Below are 22,916 nucleotides of genomic sequence, written 5' to 3' on the forward strand. Positions count from 1 at the left end.
GGTGTTCTTTGGAATCTTTCTCTTCCTCATATTGTCTGGGGCATCTGGAAAGAAAGAAATAATAGAGTCTTCAGGGACTTGGATTCTCCTCCTTTTGTTGTGGTTGATAGAATACACAATGCTATCAAAGATAACTTTCTCCATGCATGCCCCAACAGAAAGAATGACTCCCCCATTCCTACCCTCTAGTAGGATTGGGATACTATCAATCAGTGGCAAATTGATTGGAACATTACCAACCCTATCCACAAAACAAAGCAGTGCAGACAAAATATTGTTTGGCATCCTCCCCCTTTGGGCTAGATCAAAATCAATGTGGATGGGGTGGCTAAGGGAAATCCTAGGCCGAGCGGGTGCAGTGGAGTGGCTAGGAATCACTCTGGTCTACTAGTTTCCATGGTGGCACTCCCTTGGGCACCCAAAATAACCATTAAGCGGAAGCCAGTGCTACCCACATCGGGCTACACCTGGCTAAAAGAGAGGGGTTTACTAAAGTGTGGCTGGAGTCCGACTCCCTAAACACTGTCAACTACTTGAGTGGTTGCACAGATCCTAGCTAGATGATGTCCAGCCTAATCAAGGATTGCAAAAATATAATTAATGATCTGACAGATTTTAAAATCTTGCACATATACCGAGAAGGCAATAAGGCAATAGATCTACTAGCCAATCTAGTGGTGGGATACGTGGCAACCAACTGGTGGAGTAGCAGGGATGCTTTCCCCAAAAAATCTGTGTGATCTGGCACGTAACGATTACTGCGTTAATCAATGAACCCTCATCATTACATGACTGAGTTGATAGGGAAATGACTCTTTCTAGTTTTCCCTAATCAAAATTCTAGAAACCTCCTCAGCGTTTGGTTTTCCCATCCCATTGTGTGGCTTTTCTGCTATTGTTTTGATATCCTTTGGGCATGGCTCATTTTCTATGACTGGTTGGCGATAGTGACCTCCTATTATTTGGTGACCAAGAGCATAATGGGAGGGGATAAGAACAGAAAAGAGCCCTCTACTTGCGAGAAGTGGAAAAAGAATAAAGATGTCTGGCAAGAATTCGTCGATGGTGGTCTCGTCCCCTACCTAGATAGGCTTCATGACCCCTCTCCTCTGATCATGGAGGCCTTTATTAACGGATGGAAAAAAGGGAGTCTCAGGGCTTATGGTGTCGATTATCAGATTAATGAAACTCTGATGGTGATGGTCACTGGTTTGGCTATGATTGGAAGAAGGTTTTATAGAGATAAAAAATGGGGGAGGAGGACTCGTTGAGCTTCTTTGACAAAGACAAGGAGCACTCTAGAGTCACCAAGATGGATGACGATGGCTAAAATAGAAAAGACCTCATGGCACCATGGGCAGATATGGCTGATTTATAATGAGATATATCACCCTTGATGACAAGTATGCTAGCCTCTTCTCCTACCATTTCACTATTTTAAATCATTTCTGCAATGGTAAAATTATCTCTATTTCCTACTATCTTGCCTCCTCCCTTGATAATAGCTTGGAAAAGCACTTGGAAAACCCTAGCAACCCTATTCTTGATGAGGGAATTATTGTCCTCATCATGGAACATGCCAAATCCCTTGTAATTATGCCCCCTCTTGTCGAGATTAATCTGCAGAGGGAGGTCCAAGACGTCTCTGACATTGGAGATGGACCTGGATGATAGTGGGGTTCCTATTGATGACCCTAAATATGAACTTGTGGATGAAAAGGAAAAGATGGTCACTCCTGAGATGCTGGGCAGCAAGAATCCCCCCAAATGGGTAGCTAGTATATACAAAACCAACATCCAACTGATCTCCAAGGCCGAACCCCTCACCAAAAAGAATAAGTTGCCGATGAAGGATCCAACCCGAAGATTAAAGGCCAAGGGATTAAACTGGACATCCCTATTAATATCTAGAAAGATAATTAGGGGAAAGATGGTAGTCTGATGAATCTTGTCATGGAAGCCACCAGAAGCCAGAAGTGCTATTGGGAATGGGTTAAGCGCAAAATTGACACCCTCAAGATGAGGATTAAGGAAATAATTGACCTTTTCAGTGTTTCCGTTGAACCCAACAAGTTGAAAAAACTCATGATCATGACTCAAAAACTCTCTTAGAATGTTGAGGTCAAGAAATGTAACCATGAATAGAGGATTGATAAGGTGGAACAATCCATGGCTCAGATTAAGAAAAATCTCAAGAATCTAGTCGACATTAGTAAAGAAGCCATGAGCAACAACATTGAGGGGCTTGAAAAGATTAATGAGATGGTTGCTGATTACATATCCTTCTGCAGTGATCCCATGAAAGATCTTGGAGGTGATGTGGCTGCTGGAGACAACAAAACCACTGGACCTAGTTCAAGAACTAGGAGCACAAGCAGCAACAGGGTACCTCCAGATTCATCATGGAGGAACTTGAGAAAATCAACAGGATTTCCATCCAAGAGAACAAGGATCTGGTGCTCTCGCTCAACTAAGAGATTTTTTGCTTGAGCTTGTCTATTTTTTTTGTCTTTGTTTTTGTTCGGGGTTGATCCCCTATTTTGTTGTTGTTTCTTGCCAGATTGGTTGTTGGCTGACTGTTGTAAGAATTTAGGTTTCGGGTCCTTGTAAAACCCGTTTACCCTTATAAAAAAAACAACTAGGGAATTGGCTCTAGGGAGCTCTAGATAGCTTTGAATAGGTGCACAGATAGTAAATAAAGGTTTTGGACATCTCTATCTATATAGTTTGCACAATAGAGAAATACTAGTAGTGAAAGTTCAAATCTCACTCTCACCTCCCTAATGCCATGGAAGACCAAGAGTCTAAGAGAGATCTACAAGAATGAAAGGTATGCCAATGAATTTGATGAAGCTATGAATTTGGCATTATTTTCTCTTAGTGATCCGATTTATTCTGAGGATTTTGTGAAATAAGATAAATCTTGTGAGGCCATGGATGATGAGATAGATGCAATAGAGAGAAATAAAACATGGGAGCTAACTGATTTGTCTCTCGATAAGAAAATGATTGGAGTGAAATGAGAAACTATAAGACCAAGAGAAATGATGAATGGAGGATAGAGAGGCATAAAGAAAGATTAGTTGTGAAGGAGTATAGACAACCCTTTTGAAGAGATTATGATGAGATGTATGCTCCAGGCAAGGATGAAAACTATGCAGGCAATCAAAGAAATTGTAGCTCAACACAAATGGAAGGTATTTGAAATATATGCGAAGTCCACCTTCTTGAATGGAGTGTTGAAAGAGGAAGTGTATGTGGAGAAACCACTTGGTTATAAAGTTCCAAGTCAAGAAAACAAGTTCTATAGGCTGAGGAAAGCTTTTTATGGGTTGAAGCAAGAACCACAAGCATGGTTCAACAAGATTGACTCATATGTGTTGAGAAATGACTTTAGCAAAAATGATGTTGAGCCCACTCTTTACATCAAGGCAATTGATGGTAAGATTTTGATTATTGTTTTGTATGTAGATGATCTAATTTTTATTGAGGATGATGATTTCTTCATTGTTTATTCTGAAGAGGCCATAAGAAGAGAGTTTGAGATGCCACAATTAGGTCTCTTGGGTATTTTATAGGCATAGAATTAAAATAAATGCATGATGGCATATTTATCTCTGAAAAAAAGTATGCAACAAATATTTTGAAGAGATTTAAAATGTAAGAAAGTAAAATTGCATCAACACCAACAAGCATAGGTTTGAAGTTGAGAAAAGAATATTGCAATGATTATCTAAATCCAACTATGTATAAAAGTTTGGTTGGAAGTTTAATGTATTTAAGACCAACTAGGCCCGAAACAATGCATGCGGTAAGTTTGATTTATAGATTTATGGAGACTCCAAAGAACACCCATTGAAAAATAGGTAAGAGAATCTTGATGTATGTGAGAGAGACCAAAGGATATGGTATTTTTTATATTGTAGAAAATGAGTTTAGGCTGGTTGGATGCACATATAGTGATTGGGTAGGGAAATATGGAGGATCTAGAAAGAGAACATTTGGATATGTGTTCCATTTTGGTTGGAGAACTATCTCATGGGCCTCCAAGAAACAACCCATAGTTTCCCTTTCTACAGGTGAGGTTGAGTGTATAGCAACAAATGCGACAACATGTCAATCTATTTAGCTAAAGAGAATCCTAGCCGTTTTGAATAAAAAATGAGTGAATAGAACAACTATATTTTGTGACAATGTTTCATCGATAGATTTGATGAAAAATCCTATTTTTCATGGAAGAACAACTAGTTGAAAATGCTGACATAAAAGTTAAGTTTTGTAGGTCTGGCCCATAACTTGCAAACATTTTCACAAACTCAGAGAAGAGATAGTTTTAAGTTCCTAAGAAGAAATTTGGGCATTATTGGTCTGGATGAAGAATCAACATAGAAAATAGCTCAAGACAAAAGGGGACTGTTAGGAAAAATAATTATCCTTGAGCCTCTTGTTTACCTACCTATTAGAACTAGTCAATAGATTTCATTGGAACCTTGATCACCCCTACTTTCCCCTAATGTGTAGCAGCAGTTTGTAGTAAATTAATTTATGGTGGGAAAGTTTGAATTTTTAAATTTCAAGGGAGAATTTTCAAGTGGAAAACAAGTGACAAATAGGAAAAATGTTCTTACAACAATTAGTTAGAAGATTTGATATGCAACAACACATTTGGTGTCCTCTAAGTTTGCATAGAAGAATGTTTTGTGCAACAACAATTGAGTGTGTAGTGAGAAACAAATAGCTCCAAATAGAAGAAGACAATTTCAAGCTCCGACTGAGAAAAATAAGGAGTTCTGAGAAGCTCCAAATAGTTTGTGATTGGAAGTGGCTCCAGATTGCTATAAATAATTTGTAATCAACATTGTAATTAGTTTGAAGTTATTTTGTAAATGTTTATTTTATAAGTTAGTAGAAGAAGGAATTTATAAAATGGAAGAAAAAAAAATTATAATAAGTAAAATAAATCCATTAAATATTATTCTATTATAAAACAATTATGAAATTTTCTATAACAATATAAAGAAAATTTAGAAATATCATTTCTCCTTACTTTCATGTGACCACCAGACCAATGATATCTCTTGTGCATATTAATCGAATTCACTATAAATATTTAAATTGTATTTCTCTTAATAAGAAAAAACCACTTGAATGCAAGATAAAATGTGACAAACTACATGAAAGATATTAACTACACCAATATAAAACTATCATTTATAAACAATTTTATTAAATTATTAATTATTTAAAAGTTGTATGCTTTATAAAGCATATAATACACATAGTGTTTTATAATCTTATATTAGAACAATATGTAAATGGGATAAAGATCGATTCTTGTAACATTATGTTCTAAATAAATATGACCAACGTCAAAGAATCTAATTAGATGAATGCTCGAGTGCAAGATAAAATGTCACAAACTACATAAAAGATATTAACCACACCAATGTAAAGCTATCATTTATAAATAATTTTATTAAATTATTAATTATTTAAATGCTATATGTTTTATAAAACATGTATATAAGATTTTATAATTTTATATTAAAACAATATATAAATGTCAGAAAGATTGATCCCTATAACATTATGCCCTAAAAAACTAAATGATTACAATAAAAAGATTAAGATTGTGACAAAAAGAACAATACAGTGCTTATAGATATGACCACGAAGAATCAAATTACAAGATTAATGATCAAAATCAAATATATAAACCAATTAATTTGAAACCTAGCTTGAGAGTTCTACGTTCTCCTCATCTAGGAGTGGAAGCCCTTGGAGTGCATCAGCTTTCTCTTCATTTAGTTGAAACCAATTATGTTGATCTTCTTCCATTCTCTGCAACCTCTTGAGAAGACAGGCTTTTTCATGCCTGAGAGCCTCAGCTTCCAACTGACATATTTCTAAGTCCTGACGTAACACTTGTTCTTCACCAAGTGCCTTTTCCTGATCCATACAAAGTCGCTGCCATCTCATAGCTGATTTCTGCAACTGACTATTTTGCATTTCCTTTTCTTTGTAACTTGCTTGGATAGAGTTTCGGTCATGTTCTATATATTCCAGTTTGTTTTGTGATTCGGACAGGGATTCCTTTAACTGCATAATCTCCATTTGGGCATCAACCAATTTAGTTTCCAGATCATCCACTCGTTCCTGAAATGCCTTTGCCTGTATTTTTTCATTACAACATTCCAGTAATATATAAAGTAAACTCATCATTTTCTTTGTAAAAGATTTTATTATACCAAAGAGCTTAAAAACCTGCAATGTATTTGTCAAAGTTTTATCTACAAAATTATATTTTCTTATTGTAGATTTAGATTATGTAAAATTGTTTCTATCAATTTTTGGATTACACTCCATCATTCATATGAATCATGAGTGTAATCCCAAACATTGATGAAAAATATTCTACACAATCTAATCCAAAAACATTTGTAATAATTTACTATAGATTGTAATAACTTGATATCATTAATTATATTTATTTGTCAAAATCTAAGATATGTAAATCACTCACAAGATTTATTTGATCAGTTTCAATGTTATTCAAAGACGAAACTCTTCTATTTAATGCTACATTCTGCTCACCAAGATCTGCGATTGTTTCTTTCATTCTCGTCTTCTCCGCCCTAAATTTGCTAAGCATTTCTGCACGCTCACTTGATTGCCTGTGGACCTCCATTTCCAAACTCACTTGCACATATTTCTTCTCATTTTCGATTTTCCTTAAGTTGTTATCCATGGTTGCTTCTATTAACCTTAGAGCTTCATTTGTTCTAGATCTCTCTTTCAATCTGCTTCGAATTTCAGAACGAATCACAAGTAATAACTTCCTTTTTTCTTCATATTGCTCTCTCAACTTTTGTAGCAGTAACTCTGCTTTCAGTTCTGATTTCTTTGTACTGCAATGGCATCAGTTTATTCCCGCCAAACTTGTTTATTAGGGTGAAATCCATAAGGGTATAACCATATATATACATATGAAAAAACTATCTAGATTAGAATAGTTTTATATATATTTAAAAAAAATGGGATGAAAATAGTCATATCTCATATAAGATTAAAGTTCAGAGTATAAGCAATGCATTGAAATCAGAAGAAAATACTCAATCTAACTGATTGGGTATGATCTATTGAATATCTAACCTGGTGGGGATGATCTATTTAAGCTGTGGCTATACAGTCTCTATGATACAAGGCATTCATATCCCTCATACACTATAATAGATGTCTTTGTGTATAGTAGGGGCTGGATAGCCATTTCCATTTCATAAAGACCACATCCTATAATATTTTAGTTGGTTTTACATCCTATTATATAGAATTCTAAAAGATTATTGACATAAATTTAAAAAATTATGAATGAATAATACTGCATAAAAAAATTTAAAGAACCCTGTAAGAAAAACTTTCAACCCAAAAAAATACCCTATCAAATTAAAAAACTTAAAAAATAAGACCTCCAAATTAGCCCAAATAGATTCTAATTTATATGTATCCTATAGTGAAAAGAAACCGTCTCATAAAACCTTTACTCTATGAAAAAACTCCTAAACACCCTCTACATAACCACATGATATCTGGTCATTCAGCTACCTCATAATCAAAACCCATGGAGTATAAAACAAAGTACTCCTCTCTTTTTAAGATCATATTACTGATTAGAAAAAGAGCAGTTTACCTGTTGATTAGTTCTAATTCTTGGGACAAGGACAAGATCTGGTCTTCAGCTGCCTTAGCTCTTCTTTTCAAATCTTCGTCTGACTCATCAATTTGGTTAGTCTCCTTTCTGGAAGTTCCCTTCTGCCCTGCATGTATTCCTTCTCTTATTCACAATTGCTAAACTTAAAATTTATTGCCCTCCATCAGATGAATTGAGAATCTAACGAAATGACTAACGCTATCCAAATTTTACCTTTAAGGGAAGAAGCAGTGAATTTGGCTTCCATTTGAGACCCACTTTTTTAACATTTGAACTTCAATCAATTTCTCTATTTTCTGGCCAAACCTCTAAATATTTGATTTTTTTGATTGGCAGATCAACTTTCTTTATATATTCTCAGTCTAGGAAATCAAGTGGATTCACACTTATGAAACAAGCAGATTCACGTTTCTTATCCCCTTAAAGGGATGTCTAGAGTTTGAAACTGAAATTCCAAAGAAATGAACGAATAGCTTTATAACGAGAGGTTTCAAGATGAAACGCCATGAGAAAGCATCTAGGAACATTCCCAATTACTATCTAGCTCCTTGAACAACGGTTCCTATTTGATTATAACAATCTACATATAGTTAGAGTTGTGGAAAGCCTAAATCGTAATTAAGATGGCTCAGTTTTATAACAATGTAGGGCAAGCATCGTAATAACTTCATTTTTATAACAGCTTTTGGCTACTTGTTTAGAAACCCTAAATCTTCATGCTTTACAAAGTGGTTCTAAAATTAATCTTTCGTGTTGAACCACGTGTCGTTTAAAAATACTCATTAAGGATTAATATGTAAGGTAACCTTTTACTTGTGAGGATTAGGTCTTCATATGTATTTATTAAGTACATTATAAATGAATGTGTATTTGGAATATGGACATTCTTAATATATATTATATTTAAAATATAATATAGCATATTGTAAAGACATGGTTTCCTCATGCTTAATGTTGTATAAAACTAAATTTTGATGGTTCTTCATTTGGGAACATATGTTAGGCGGGAGTATTGGGGTCATGTAAGACCATGAAGATAAATTTATACTTGCTTATGCCAACAATCTTGGAGAGCAGATGTCTCATTTTGGTGAGGTAGGTGCAGCCTTTCATAGAATTCTCATAGCAAAAAATAAAGGACTTGATAACATATTTATAGAGGGTGATACTTGAATGTGATTCATCTCTTGAATGACAAGGCAAAGCCTGGTTGGCTGATCTGTGACATGATTGTTGACGCCCACAACTATATCAATTCTTTCCAAAATCACATGCTAGGACATTTGTTTAGGAAAGGTAATTGGTTAGAGGATCTCCTTGCTAATCTAGTAATGCAAAATAATGATTCCTTTGTATGGAATTAAGAGTCCTCTCTTTTGACTCACATAGCCCAAAGATTACATCTAGATTGTCATGGCATTTCGTATTTTAATTTTTTTGTCATCTTTGAGACAACCCGCTTTTACTAGAACTATGATACCATTCAAGCTCATTAATTCTTTGCCCCAAGGTACTAGAACTTAGTTCAATCACCTCCTCCTTTTGGCTTTGGTTTTCATTGCTTTGTCCAATATTTACTGAATTGTGGCTATGGGTGGGGACTTGGTTGAAATCAAACCCAAGGAGCATGCAAATTTAAAGAATGACAATGAAAACTGGGAGACCATGGAGGTGGGCAATTTTACCTTATACATTTTTATTTATGAAGGGATTTGATCAAACCCTTTCCCTAAAGTTTGCAAAATCTTGAAAGAATGGTGTGGTTATTGTTAGGGGTATTTCCTTCCAAGTCTTAGTAAACACAATTGCTATAGCTATGGGCATTCTCAATGAAGGTGTACAAATGCAAAGAAAAACTAAAGGATATTATGAGGCCATAAGGAATTTCTTGAAAGAAGGGGAGAAAGTAAATCATCTCTCAAATGGTCATAATTGTGAAGACCTCCTAGGTGTTTGACCTAGGGTGATAGAAGTCCTCATGAGGTATGTCACCTTGGAAGGTCAGTATAAGAGGTTTCACATTTTCTTATTCCTAATGCTCAATCAACTCCGTTATCATGTGAAGTTTAATTTTTCTTTCTATATTTTTACCTCTTAATGAGTCTATTTCAAAGATGGCTAGTTTTGGAAAACCCCCACTCCACTAGGGTTTGATCGTTTATCTCTTTCAATATAATCTGGTCCTCACCCTGGCCTTTAACCCCAAACCTAGAATTGTCAATTCTTCCTTACAAAATGCTAGCCCCAAATTATCCATCCCTAGTACTAGCTAGTCCTTAACCACTTTGGTCCCTTATACTTTTTTGAATCCTTCCCTCTTGACCTCTAATTCTACACTAGATACCTAGAATATTTTGGTTGACATTTCTCTAGAGTCCTCCAAAGATAAAAAAGTATTTTTTTTGAACTAGTGGAGATATCCATCATTCAAGACACTGAACATGAATTTGATTCCTTATTGAGCTTTGAAACTAACTTTGGTTCACGCTTTGCTTCCCTTGAACCTGGTTCTTAGCTGTATGCCCCTCCCTTCCCCCCTAAAGTGTAATAACCCACCTTCATTTCCTATTTCATGCATTAATCCAACAAAAATTGAGTATTATTTTATTTTATTTTTTTTCATTATGTTTTATTCAATTGCATACTCTGGGCATCCATCCAATTAGGATTAGGCATTCATCCATTCGGGATGAGCTTCTAACCATACGGGTTAGGCAATTGTCCATACGGGACGTAAAATTCCATCTATCCAATACGGGATAGGCATCTACCCATACGGGGTAGGCATCCATCCAAACGGAATAGGAGATGCTCTGGCCAGAGACTTAGACTCATCGGGACCATTCGGGTCCTGAGCCACTCACTAAGTACTACATTCTTCTAACAAGAATGCATCGAGGTCGCCGTCCTTAGGAGTAATTAAAAATAACACAAGCTTGAATTCCGCCTCGGAATTTGGCTTAAAGCCTCGGGAAGTCAAGCGAATCCATACGGGATTCCTTCCGAGTATGCATTGAATTAAATTGATTATCTTATTTTTCATTTAGGATGCTTACTCAACCAAGCCTAGACCCCACCCACGAACGCCTGAGTACGAGGGACAACTCCGTCCCAAGACTGCCTACATACTCGCTTCGGCACGGGATCAAGGCGTAAAGTATGTAGTTCTATTTTCTAATCTATGGTTTGATGTAAACTGATTTGTGGGTACGCAACCCTTTCTAGGATCAGTGTCCCAGATAGTTTCTCTGCGGTTGCTACCCACGATGGTAGCACTTAAGCGAAGGCTCAAGATGGCCTATTGCTTGTGGCCTAAACAAAATAACTAGATCCTAATACTTATCATGAGCGTCACCCAATTGCAAATCACCAATATCCCTTCGAGATGAATAAATAAATAAAGAAAGTAATTTTCATGAGAGCTTTTAACTTGACCATCCCTAAGAGGGGTTTACTATGGTTTATCTCAACGGATGTGAAATTCATTTAAAAGTTATCTTATTAAATTATTGATCCAAGGGGGATTACCTGCCCCTCGGGTTTTAACTTCCAAATGTCCCTTATTACTCCCCGACGATTTATAGGGACGATGCCACAGACGTCGTTAATGCAGCTTTATTAGGCGTTAAGTGCAGTAGTTCAACACGACGACATTACCCGTAAGCGTGACCCAGAGGCACCATATATATCGAACGCTGCTAGTTTTGGTTTTCCAACTTCCTTTGTTTAGTTTTCTAACTACGAATAACAAAATGAAAGCGTAATTAATTGAAGTAACTACTTGAAGTGTAATTTGCATAACAAATGAAACTTGCATAATAGTAATTATTCTATAAATAATTCGCATGCTATGAATCCAAAATAACGATTAAATTTAAGCATTTGTATTAAAGACCAATCAAGTATCCCAACGATTCTTAATGGGTTGAGTAACTTAATTTTAAAAGAATATAGTCTATGATTTTAAAACTTACTAAGGCAATTTAATTATGAGCTTGCTACATATTAGCCCAATTTTTCTAAGTCGATATACAATATCTTATAGCTTACGCAAAAAAAGAATTCATTATTCTTAAATGCCATTTCTATCAACTAAAATAAATAAATAAATTTTTTTTTTAATTAAATAACAAGGGATATTAATTTACATATATAAAAAAATTTCCAATTTAAAATGTCAATTTACAAATTTAAAAAGGGAAGAGAAAACTTTTAAATTAAATACATATATTACTTGGTAGTGATAGGGTGCGGGGTGGGGACCACGGGTCCCATCACCCCTGCGGCCCTGCATGCGCAGGTCCGCAGAGGTGAGGGGACCCGCGGGCCCCCTGTACTCTGCGACGGTTACTACGTAACCGTCCATGCACCTTTGCCGACGTCCAATTAGTGCGAAAACGCCATGCGTTACGGGGTGTTGGGAGATTTTTCTAACGTTCGATATGATTTCTTTCTTTTGGGTTATTTATATATATATATATATGTTATAATATTATTATTATCATTTTTCTTATACAGGAGTATTATATATATATATATATATATATATATATATGTTATAATATTATTATTATCATTTTTCTTATACAGGAGTATTATAAATTTTTTTTTTTAAATTATTGAAGATTACTCAGAGCAGGGTAATAATAGGTAATTAACAATGTTGCAGATTAATTTCAGGGACAAAATGAAGCAGTAACCAGAGGGATTTTTCCATTTCTTTTGTTTTCTACACAGGGAGATTCATTCACAGATAAAGAGATAGTTTATTTCTTTTTCATTCCTTTTGTTTTTCACACAGGGAAATTCTTTCACAGAGAAAGGAATAGTTTATATCTTTTTCTTTCATTTCTTTTGTTTCCTACACAGGGAAATTCATTCACAGATAAAGAAGTAAATTTGTTTGTACACACAGGGAGATCTGTTCACAGAGAAGGGAGATGATTTATTTATACACACAGGGAGATTTGTTCACAGAGAAAAGAGAAAATTGTTTGTACACACAGGGAGATCTAATTTTTATCAAAAATAAACTGAAAACAATGAATCTAATTTTCATCAAGTGACTCTATTCTCCTAAACCATTTAATCTACTCCTTTCAAACTGAAACTAGTTTCTTATTAAGATTTTAAACAATGAATCTCATTCTCTACAAAATCTGAAACTAATTTCCTATCAAGAATTTAAATAATGAATCCCATTTTCTACAAAATCTGAAACTAATTTCTTATCAAGAATTTAAACAATGAATCTCATTCTCTACAAAATCTGAAACTAATTTCTTATCAACAATGAATTTCATTCTCTACAAAATCTGAAACTAATTTCTTATCAAGAATTTAAACAATGAATCAAACAATTTAATCTACTTTTTATCAAACATTTTAATCTAATTCTTATCAAAATCTGAAAACTAATTTCACAAATGAATTTCATTTTCATAAAATAATTTAATCTAATCTAATCTACAACAAGAATAAGATGCACAAAACTAAGCTTGAAGGAACCTGGGTGCTTGCAAAATGGTGTAGAGTCTTCCTTGATCCTCCAAATTGAAGAGAAATCCTCCCAACAAAATCTTGGCTGCCAATGAAAATGGACTACAAAGGAGAATTTAACTTGCAGAATTTCTTATGGAATAGCCAACACTCATTTTGAAACTTGTACCTATTTTATAAAAGAAATTTCAAATTCCCACTACCTAATTTTTTAATTGAAAAAAGAGAGATTCTCTCCCAATTTGGCCTCCATGCAAATTGATTAGGCTTAGTGGGAGGAGTTACATGCAAGGAGGTGGAGAAGCCTCTAGAAGCTTCTTATTCCTCCTACAACATGTGCCTTAATTTGGGTGAGGGAAATTAAATAACAAATTAAAAATATATATGTATTTTCCATGTGTGTGTGGTTTATTATTTTTATTCCCTTACAATATTCATTCAATAGTTTATCCAAGGAAATATAATAGAGTTTTGTATTTAAATCAAAAAGGTGATAAGGGAGGGTTGTGACATCCTCCCCCCCTTAATCTGTGCATCGTCCCGATGCACTTATTAAATGCATTCAAAAGAGTTTATAGTTCATGTTCAAAACAAAAAAGGAAACAGCTGCTGCATCTCCTTAGTATCCTCCACGTGGCATTCTTTTCGTCATACTGGTCCCATTGCACTTTGCACTGATCAACCTCTCTATTGCGCAACTGGCACTGGCGCCTCTCCAAGATTCTGAATGGCTCTATCATTATTCCCCCCATTTCTTGGACCTGTAAAGCATCCCAATTCAAAATGTGTTTCTCATCAGGTACATACTTTTTAAGAAGAGATACATGGAAGACATCATGGATTCGGATCAATTGGGGAGGTAAGGCCAACCGATAAGCAACTGGATTAATTCTTTCCAATATTTCAAAAGGTCCGACATAACGAGGTGCAAGCTTAGTCTTTTTCCCAAATCTTATGGAACTCTTATGTGGCCTAACCCTTAAGAAGACTTTCTCTCCTACCTCAAACTCCCTTGGTGTTCTGTTTTTATCTGCATAACTTTTCTGCCTATCCGAGGCTTCCTTCAATCTTTGCCTAATTTCCTTAGTTTTCCTTTCCATTTCTTTCAACATATCTGGCCCAATAATCACTCTATCTTCAAGACTATCCCAACTTAAAGGTGTTCGACACGGTCTACCATACAAAGCTTCGAAAGGTGCCATTCCCAAGGATGTTTGATATGTATTATTGTAGGCAAACTCTACCAAAGGTAGGTACTCTTCCCATTTCCTCTGTTGGTCCATGCAGTACATGTGAAGCAGGTCTTCCATAATCTGATTTGTCCTTTCTGTCTGACCATCGGTTTCTGGATGGTATGCGGTGCTAAAATTTAGTTGAGTTCCTAGAGCTGATTGAAGAGTGGTCCAAAACCTGGAAGTGAATCTTGCATCTCTGTCTGATATGATTTTCTCTGGTATTCCATGCAACCTAACTATCTCCTTAACGAAGCGTCTAGCCAAGGTGGGTGCATCATCCGTCAGATTTCCTAGTATAAAGTGTGCCACCTTAGTGAGTTTGTCAATTACCACCATTATTGCATCATGCCTAGAAGGTGACATGGGTAACCCTTGTACAAAATCCATGCTAATAACTTGCCACTTATGTTGAGGTACATTGTGCAATTGCAACAATCCAGCTGGGTGTCTATGTTCTGCCTTTACTCTTTGACACTCCAAACATTTAGCTACATACTTGACAATATCGCTCTTCAACCCTTGCCAAAAGTATAGCTTCTTTAGATCTGCATAAAGTTTGTTAACTCCTAGGTGGCCTGAATAAGGGGCATTGTGAGCCTCCGATAAGACTACTTCCCTTAAATTCCCTGAATTAGGAACATAGATTCTGTTATTGTATCTGAGCAACCCATCTTCATCTAATGTATACCCTTTGACCTTAGGATCGGTCGGGTTGTGTCTTATAGTTAATTTGACTTGCTCATACCATGGGTCATGTCCTTGTTCATCCATTACTTGCCTTTTGAAAGAGGTTTTGAAGGTTGCTATAGTCATCAAGTGTCTCCTCCTACTTAAGGCATCTGCCACCCTATTTTCTTTTCCCTTAATATATTCAATTTCAAAATCATATTCACTTAGAAACTCTAACCACCTTCTTTGTCTGGCATTTAAGTGAGGTTGGGTGAAGATGTATTTTAGTCCTTGGTTGTCCGACTTAAGCTCAAAGGGCTTCCCTAGCAAGAAGTGTCTCCACTTTTGCAGGGCATGCACAATTGCTGCCAACTCTAAGTCGTGGGGTGCATAATTGACTTCATGAGTCTTTAGCTTCCTAGATTCGTAAGCCACTACCCCTTCATCTTGGACAAGTACTCCTCCTAACCCTTCAATAGAAGCATCTGTTACAACTGTGAAGTGTCCATTTGGGTGTGGTACCTTTAGAATGGGTGCTGAAGTTAGTTTTCCCTTCAAGATTTGAAATGCCTTATCACTTTGCTCGGTCCATACAAACCTTTTGCCCTTCCTTTGCAACGAGGTGATGGGGTTTTCTATCTTAGAGAATCCTTCCACAAACCTCCTATAGTAACCTGCTAGCCCCATAAAGCTTCTTACCTCTGAAACATTCTTAGAGATTGGCCATTCTACTATCGCCTTTATTTTATCTGGGTCGACTGCTATTCCTTCCTTTGATATTATATGCCCAAGATAGTGAATCTTTTCCTCAAAGAAGGCACATTTGGACAATTTTCCATATAACTTATGTTCTCTCAATCTTTGCAAAACAATTTGTAGGTGCGCTAAATGTTCCTCTTCATTTCTAGAGTAAATCAATATGTCATCCAAAAATACCAAAACAAACTTATCCAAGTAGTCATGGAATACACTATTCATCAGGTTCATGAATGCAGCTGGGGCATTAGTTACTCCAAAAGGAACTATTGTGAATTCATAATGTCCATATCTCGTCCTGAAAGCTGTCTTCGGAATGTCTTCTTCCTTAATTCTGAGTTGATGATACCCTGACCGAAGATCTATCTTTGAGAAAACTGCCGCTCCTTTCATTTGGTCAAAAGGTCCTCTATGCGAGGTAAGGGATACCTATTCTTTATGGTGACTTTGTTCAACATCCTATAGTCGATGCATAGCCTTAAGGTTCCATCCTTCTTCTTAACAAATAAAACTGGCGCTCCCCATGGTGATACACTTGGCCTTATTAATCCCTTAGCTAAGAGTTCCTCTAATTGCATTTTGAGCTCTTGTAATTTGGTTGTGTTCATCTGGTAAGGTGCCTTTGATACTGGTTCAGCTCCTGGGAGTACTTCGATAGAAAAGTCAAACTTTCTCTTAGGGGGTAAACCGGGTAGTTCTTTTGGAAAAACATCCTTAAATTCCCTTAAGAAAGGGGTATTTTCAAATGTTGGGGTGTTTTCCTCCTTTCCTTCATCAATTTCAACCATAAAGATTTGTCCTCCTCTTCTCCTTTCCTTCTTTAATTGCATTGCTGAGATAGTTTCTATATTAATGGGTTTAAACTTTCCTTGGATTTTGACCCTTTTCCCCCCATCATCCAAACATTCAACAACTTTGCTATAACAATCTACATTGGCTTGATGGTCTGCTAACCAACTCATTCCCATAATTACATCATATAATCCTAAGGGTGACACATAGAGATCTACCCTTGTTTCGAACTCAGGGAATTGTACCATTGCCCTCGGTAAACACTTAGTTACTTCCCTAGTTGCCTTATCCCCATATTGAACCGTCCATGATGACTCCATTTGATTAAATTTTAATGCATATTTGTTCACTAATTCAGGTGAGATGAAACATTCAGATGATCCAGTGTCAATTAGAATTGATATTGGTTGTTCAAATAGTGTACCTATAGTTTCCACGGGAACATTCTGGTATCTTCTTCTTTGGTTCCTAACTGCTGCATGAATCCTCTGTTGGGGCCCTTGTTGGGGTTGATTGGCTCTAATTTGTCCTTGCATCCTGGGGCAATCTCTAGAAAAATGATTTTCCCCGCACATAAAGCATCCGCCTGGAGGACCTCTCCTACCTTGATTTCTAGGGGGATCATTCCTTGTTTCATTTCCCCTGAGTGGATAAGTTATCCTGTTCTGCTGGTCATTTCTGTTATAGTTGCCCCTGTTATCATTGCCCCTGTTATTATTGCCCCTGTTGTTATTGCCCCTGTTATTATTGCCCCTGTTATCATCATTTCCATTCCTCTGATATTGGTTAGGCAGTGGTCTCCTTTCGGAAGAGTTATTCCTTTGACCCTTGTTGAAATTAGTGTTTCCATTGAATTCTTGCTTCCTTTTAAATGAGTGGTTCCCATTATAGTTCCGTCCTGCTAGTGTTTGAATCTTCCTCTCTTGCCTTAGGGACTTTTCAAGTACTTCATTCATATTTCTGGGTCCATGCATATCAACCTCTGCCCCTATGTTGGTATTCAGCCCCAAAATGAATTTCCTTGCTTGGCCTTCTTCATCCTTTTTGGTACATAGGCACATATTTAAGCAACTTGGCAAACTTATCCCAATATTGTTGAACGGATAGGGACCCTTGACGTAGATTATGGAATTCTGTCACTTTCTCATCAAAGAACAATTGAGGGAGCCACCTATCTCGAAAATGGTGAACAAATTGATCCCATGTGATCGTATCCCTGTTATACCCATTTTGTTCCTTGGTGTTGGTCCACCAACTAGCCGCCTCCCCTGTGAGTTGATAGGAGCCCCATAAGGCCTTGGTTGATTCGCTAAAATCTCTTAGCTCAAAATATTTTTCCATTTCATTTAGCCAATTCTCAGCCCCTTCGCCAATCTGCCTCCCATCGAACTTAGGAGGGGTGATTTTCTTCAAATCCTTGGAGAGTTCCAATATGTTATTTTCCTTTCCATTACCCATCACATTTCCTTGATTGCTACCAGGGTTTCCATTCTCGGTACCACTTCTATTCTCATAGTCATTCTGCCTTTCCCTAAGGTCCTGCAGCGATTGTTCCAGGAAGTTGATTTTATCTCTTTGTTCGGTTAGAAGGTCGATTATAGCTTGGACCCCATCCCCGTTATTCCCTAGGTTGTGTCGAACCTCTTCATGATCTTCCTCATGGTTCCCTTCATGGTTTTCCTCATGGTTTTCCTCATGGTTTACCTCCCTTTGACTCTTGGTACGTCTTCCATTACCCCTTCCTCTTCCTCTTCCTCTTCCTCTTCCTCTTCCTCTTGCCATTCTAGGTTTTACCTGAAAGTTAAATTATGTAGTTAGTTTTTTTTTGTAGAATAAAATAAAATACATGATTGGGCTTCCTAAATCTCCTCATCATGTTAAAGGTGCTAGTTTTTCCTTTGTATAGATCAAAGGGGTTCCCTTTGAAGATTTTGTACATTTTTGGAGAAATAATGGCAAGCCTTTAAGGGCTTGATGTCCTCCAATGAGAGCTAGTTATTAGTTGGCCTTGTGCTAGTTTTTTGTGTTTTATGTTATATTTTTAAGGACTTTTTTATTTTTTTATTTTTTTCTCAATTTCACATCTTGTGATATTCATCTCTTTTTCCTTGATGGCTAATTTGTAATGGGTTTAGGCCCTTCCCCTGGCAATCTAATCAAAACATATTGTAAAGATATTCATATCATGTAAAATGCGTAAGAAAATATATGATGCTTAGGATTGTATAAGAGAGGATCTTTGAAGTATATTAAAAAAGTCTCAATAGACTTTTAACAAATGAGTAATGTACATGAGCATCTTGTAAGAAGGTGAAATAAATTAAAATACAATGCTCAAGTCTGGTGAAAGAATCTATGACACAAGAAAGTTTTAATTAATTAAATTGAGATATAGGGCCCAAACCCTTTACATAGCAACCATTAAGCAAAGAAGAGGAGTCTCATGAGCAATAATATGACCAAACTCAAAAGACCAAACACTACAAAAAAAATAGCAATGAAACATAAACAAACAAGGACTAGAAAATGAACATAAAAGGACCAAAAAAGTAAAAACAAAAATTTCCTAAGGACTAGGGTCCTTATGGCCTACCACTCTTGATTGAGAATGTTTAGCTCCCTTAGAACAAAAAACCCCTAAAAGAAGAAATTTTGTTTTGAGGGGGTAGCATCCGTAGAGATAGTGACATGACCCTTCTTAGTAGAATGAGCTCGAGAACTAAAAGAAGCCTTGTCCAACCCAAAGCTCAATTGTGTGACATGTTTCCCTTATATCTCCTTCTAGAAATACTACAAAGAGACTATAGTTTTGTTGATCATCTCCTTGCTGAAAGCAACAATTTCATCCATGTTTTTGATAATTCTGCTCTATTTTTCCTAGATATTAGAACTTATCAACTCCATGGTCTTCATTTCCTCATTTGAGACCACCTAATATTTTAAAGTATTAACTTCTTCTTCCAAGGTACCTCACTTATGTAATCTCTTAGCCAAACCTTGAGTAGAAGATCACACCATCTCATGTTTAGCCTTAAAGGATTGATCCCCCACATTTGCCTCAACCATAACTAGGGCCTCAATCCTCTTGATCTTACTCTTTGTGGTATTTAATTTAACCAACAACTATTTAATATTCCCTCTATAAATTGTAGGCCTTGCTCAACTCATCAACCTTGACACAAACCTCTGCACAACTAGTACAATCAGGAGGGGGAATAGGGGAATGAGTAGAAGCACCTAGATTCTTAGGTTCAAAACCAAAAATGTGAGGATAGGACTCATTGAGGGGCCCATCAGAGGAAGTGAATCACAAGGATGATGATTCATCATAAATGTCTTTTGGAGTATTAATGAAAGAAACATGTTTCCCTTTTTGGGACTTGGTTGAGGCTTCAATGACTTTTTTTTAGTAGACTGCTAAAGGTTGTGATGCAGGAGCGTCCTCGATTCACAACAATCTTGCATCAACCAAAAACATTTTTCTTTCTGTTTTGTTTTTTGTTTGCAGTTTCAGTTTTCCTTTCTTTGTGTCCCAGTTTTGGCTCATCGGATCATGTGGAGTTGTATTCTACTTGAAAAATTGATCATCCTTCTTACTTCCAGATCGCATCATATTTGGATAATTTTCTGGCAATATATTGCTACCAGTTCCCATGATAGTTTTCTGTTACTAGTTGTTCCTTTGTTATCGGTTGCTTGGACCTATTCTGGTGATCTACCAAAACCCATTACGAAGCTTGCAGAGCCTTGGGCATTGATTCTGACATTCCTTGGCATGTGGTCGACCTTTTCTCATGATCTACATTTCATCCTTTGGATTTTCTGGAGCAATCTCTTGGTAGAGGCCGACATTAGTTATTTTGCATGTTAGGTCTTGTTCTTCTGGTTTTGATCCCTTTTGGGTTGGCTGGATCCTTTGGATATATATATATATATATATAAAATTAGGCATTAGAATGTAATCAATGAGAGAATCAAGTAGTTAGACTATGCATAGAAGATAGATCTTGAGATTCAATGTCCCGATTGTAACCTATTCTACCAAGCCTGTGAGTCAGTATGTTGTAACCTAGTTGTTACCGGTTGGATGTAATCAAATTTTATGCAATAAATCAATTTGTATTGCATTGCGTCCATCATATCTTTGTGTTTCCATTGTGTTTACTCTTGCTGACTGGTCCAGATTGATCTCTTTGAGGTCTCTCCTCACTGGTGACTACTTTAGGTTTACACCTTTTGACGGGGGTGGAGTTTTAACCAAAGCTGAAGAAGAGGCTCTTGGGATATTAGCTGCTAGGGATTGATTCAAATTCACAACCAAAGAAGGGTTATCACTTTAGGGTAGGGGATTGGCAGCTAGGGAGAGACTCAAATTGAAATTTTAATGTCTAAAAATGAGGCCTTAATGAAGGGGTAAAGGATTCTTCTTTTATTGGGTTGCCATAACCGATTGAGACAAAGATGAATGAATCCAAAATGGGAAATTCATCTTGATTTAAAATAAAAAAGAGTTGGGAGTGAAACCTTTTGAAGAAACCATCCAACGTGACATATCTCATTAGAACCTCTACCACCTCTTTTTGTTCTCTCAATAGGTTATCTCCATTAAAGCCATTCTGAAGCAACATGATTCTTTTTCCTTCCCAAAGGAAATGATTGAAACCATCCTTATAATTCCCTTTGATTTTCTTAGAGAAAGAAATCCCATCCCTAGGGAGGCCAGTAGCCACGAAAATAGAATCAATTGTAACAAAAAATGACAACCCTTTGATATTAATCTTTCCATTGACCAAAGAGCTAGAAAATTTCATAGACAAAGTGGGATCATGACAACCTATCACTTTGATATAGGAGGAGAAGTTTCCCTTTTAAAAAATCAGCCATAAAACATTATTTTTCTTTAGGGACTTGTAACTATTAGGATTCACTTAGATCAGTTCTCCACTGATGATAGGCCAATAATCTGCAATGAAAGAAAATTTTCTTAGAACATACAAATAATTAGGAAAGCTAGAAACAATAAGCAAAAAAATATAGAATTTTATAAAATTTAAAAAAGTCATCCAGTCTGAATAAGGAAAAGACTTCCCCCACATAGGATAATAATGATAGTGGTGGGAGAAATGAGCCTTAAAAAGATGATGGCCTACATATTAATTAAATCCATTTGATCCTTGATCTTTAGAGATTAGGCCACCCACCTCAGTAGGGATGTCTTTAGTGGATGTCTATGTAGACACTTAAAAATAATTATTTTAATTATTTTTAATTCCTCACATAATTAATTTATTAATTAATTATGTAAATTCTAATTCTCCTCAATATTAATTAATTATAATTAATATTGTCACTATAGTATGTGATTTATTTATTTAATAAATCAACCCCTCTTTTTATTCTTCTAAAAATTAAATCTTCTCAAATCCTCCTCTTAGCTAATTAATTTAAATTAATTAGTTAACCTACATGATTCCTACAAATCATCTTCCTAATCCATCATTAACCTAATAAATTCTTCTAGAAACTCCCTAAACTCACTTAATCTTATTCTTCTAATTTTTATTACCCCCACTCATTCTCTCTCCTAGTCAAATCCTCCTACAAATCCTATCCCACCCAACCTTTCCTCTAATCCCCCTCCTAATGAGTTGCTAGTGGCTAATCATCATGATTAGCCACAAAGTCAACTCCTTGTCCCTTCCATCCAACTATCCTTAAATGCTCTTTTCCTAGGTGAATGTGAGATTTTCAAAATCTCACATTCCTCTAGGCATCTCCTCTCCCAAGGAATTTTTAATTCCTTCTTATTCCTCCAATCCCCATGATCATCTCTTTTTGAAGAATTTTAAATTCCTCCTCCCCATTCTTCAAGGAATGTCCCATCCCTTGCTCTTCTCAAGGCACATTGGGAAGTCTTCCCAATGCACCTTGAGGAGTGTGGAGACAAGAAATGCCTTTAAGGCATATCTCTTGGTCTCCACACCCTCTCTTGGGCCTTGTGTGAGCTCACAAGAAATCCTAGCTATCCATTCTTCCTCTCCTCTTCCTATAAATTGAGGACTCCATTCCTTCATTCATCATGTCCAAGTTTAGTAAGCTTATGCTGTTATTTTGAGCCTAGAAAATCACCATAGCATCCTTACCATGCCAAAATCATCTCTCATCCACACTTAGTCATCTCTTCCATATCATCCCTCAAGATCCATTTTTATCTATTTGTGCACAATATTTGGAGAGCCATCCACATCAAGCAAGCA

This window comes from Cryptomeria japonica, chromosome 11 (genome assembly GCF_030272615.1).
Source record: "Cryptomeria japonica chromosome 11, Sugi_1.0, whole genome shotgun sequence".
NCBI classification, from domain to species: Eukaryota; Viridiplantae; Streptophyta; class Pinopsida; order Cupressales; family Cupressaceae; genus Cryptomeria; species Cryptomeria japonica.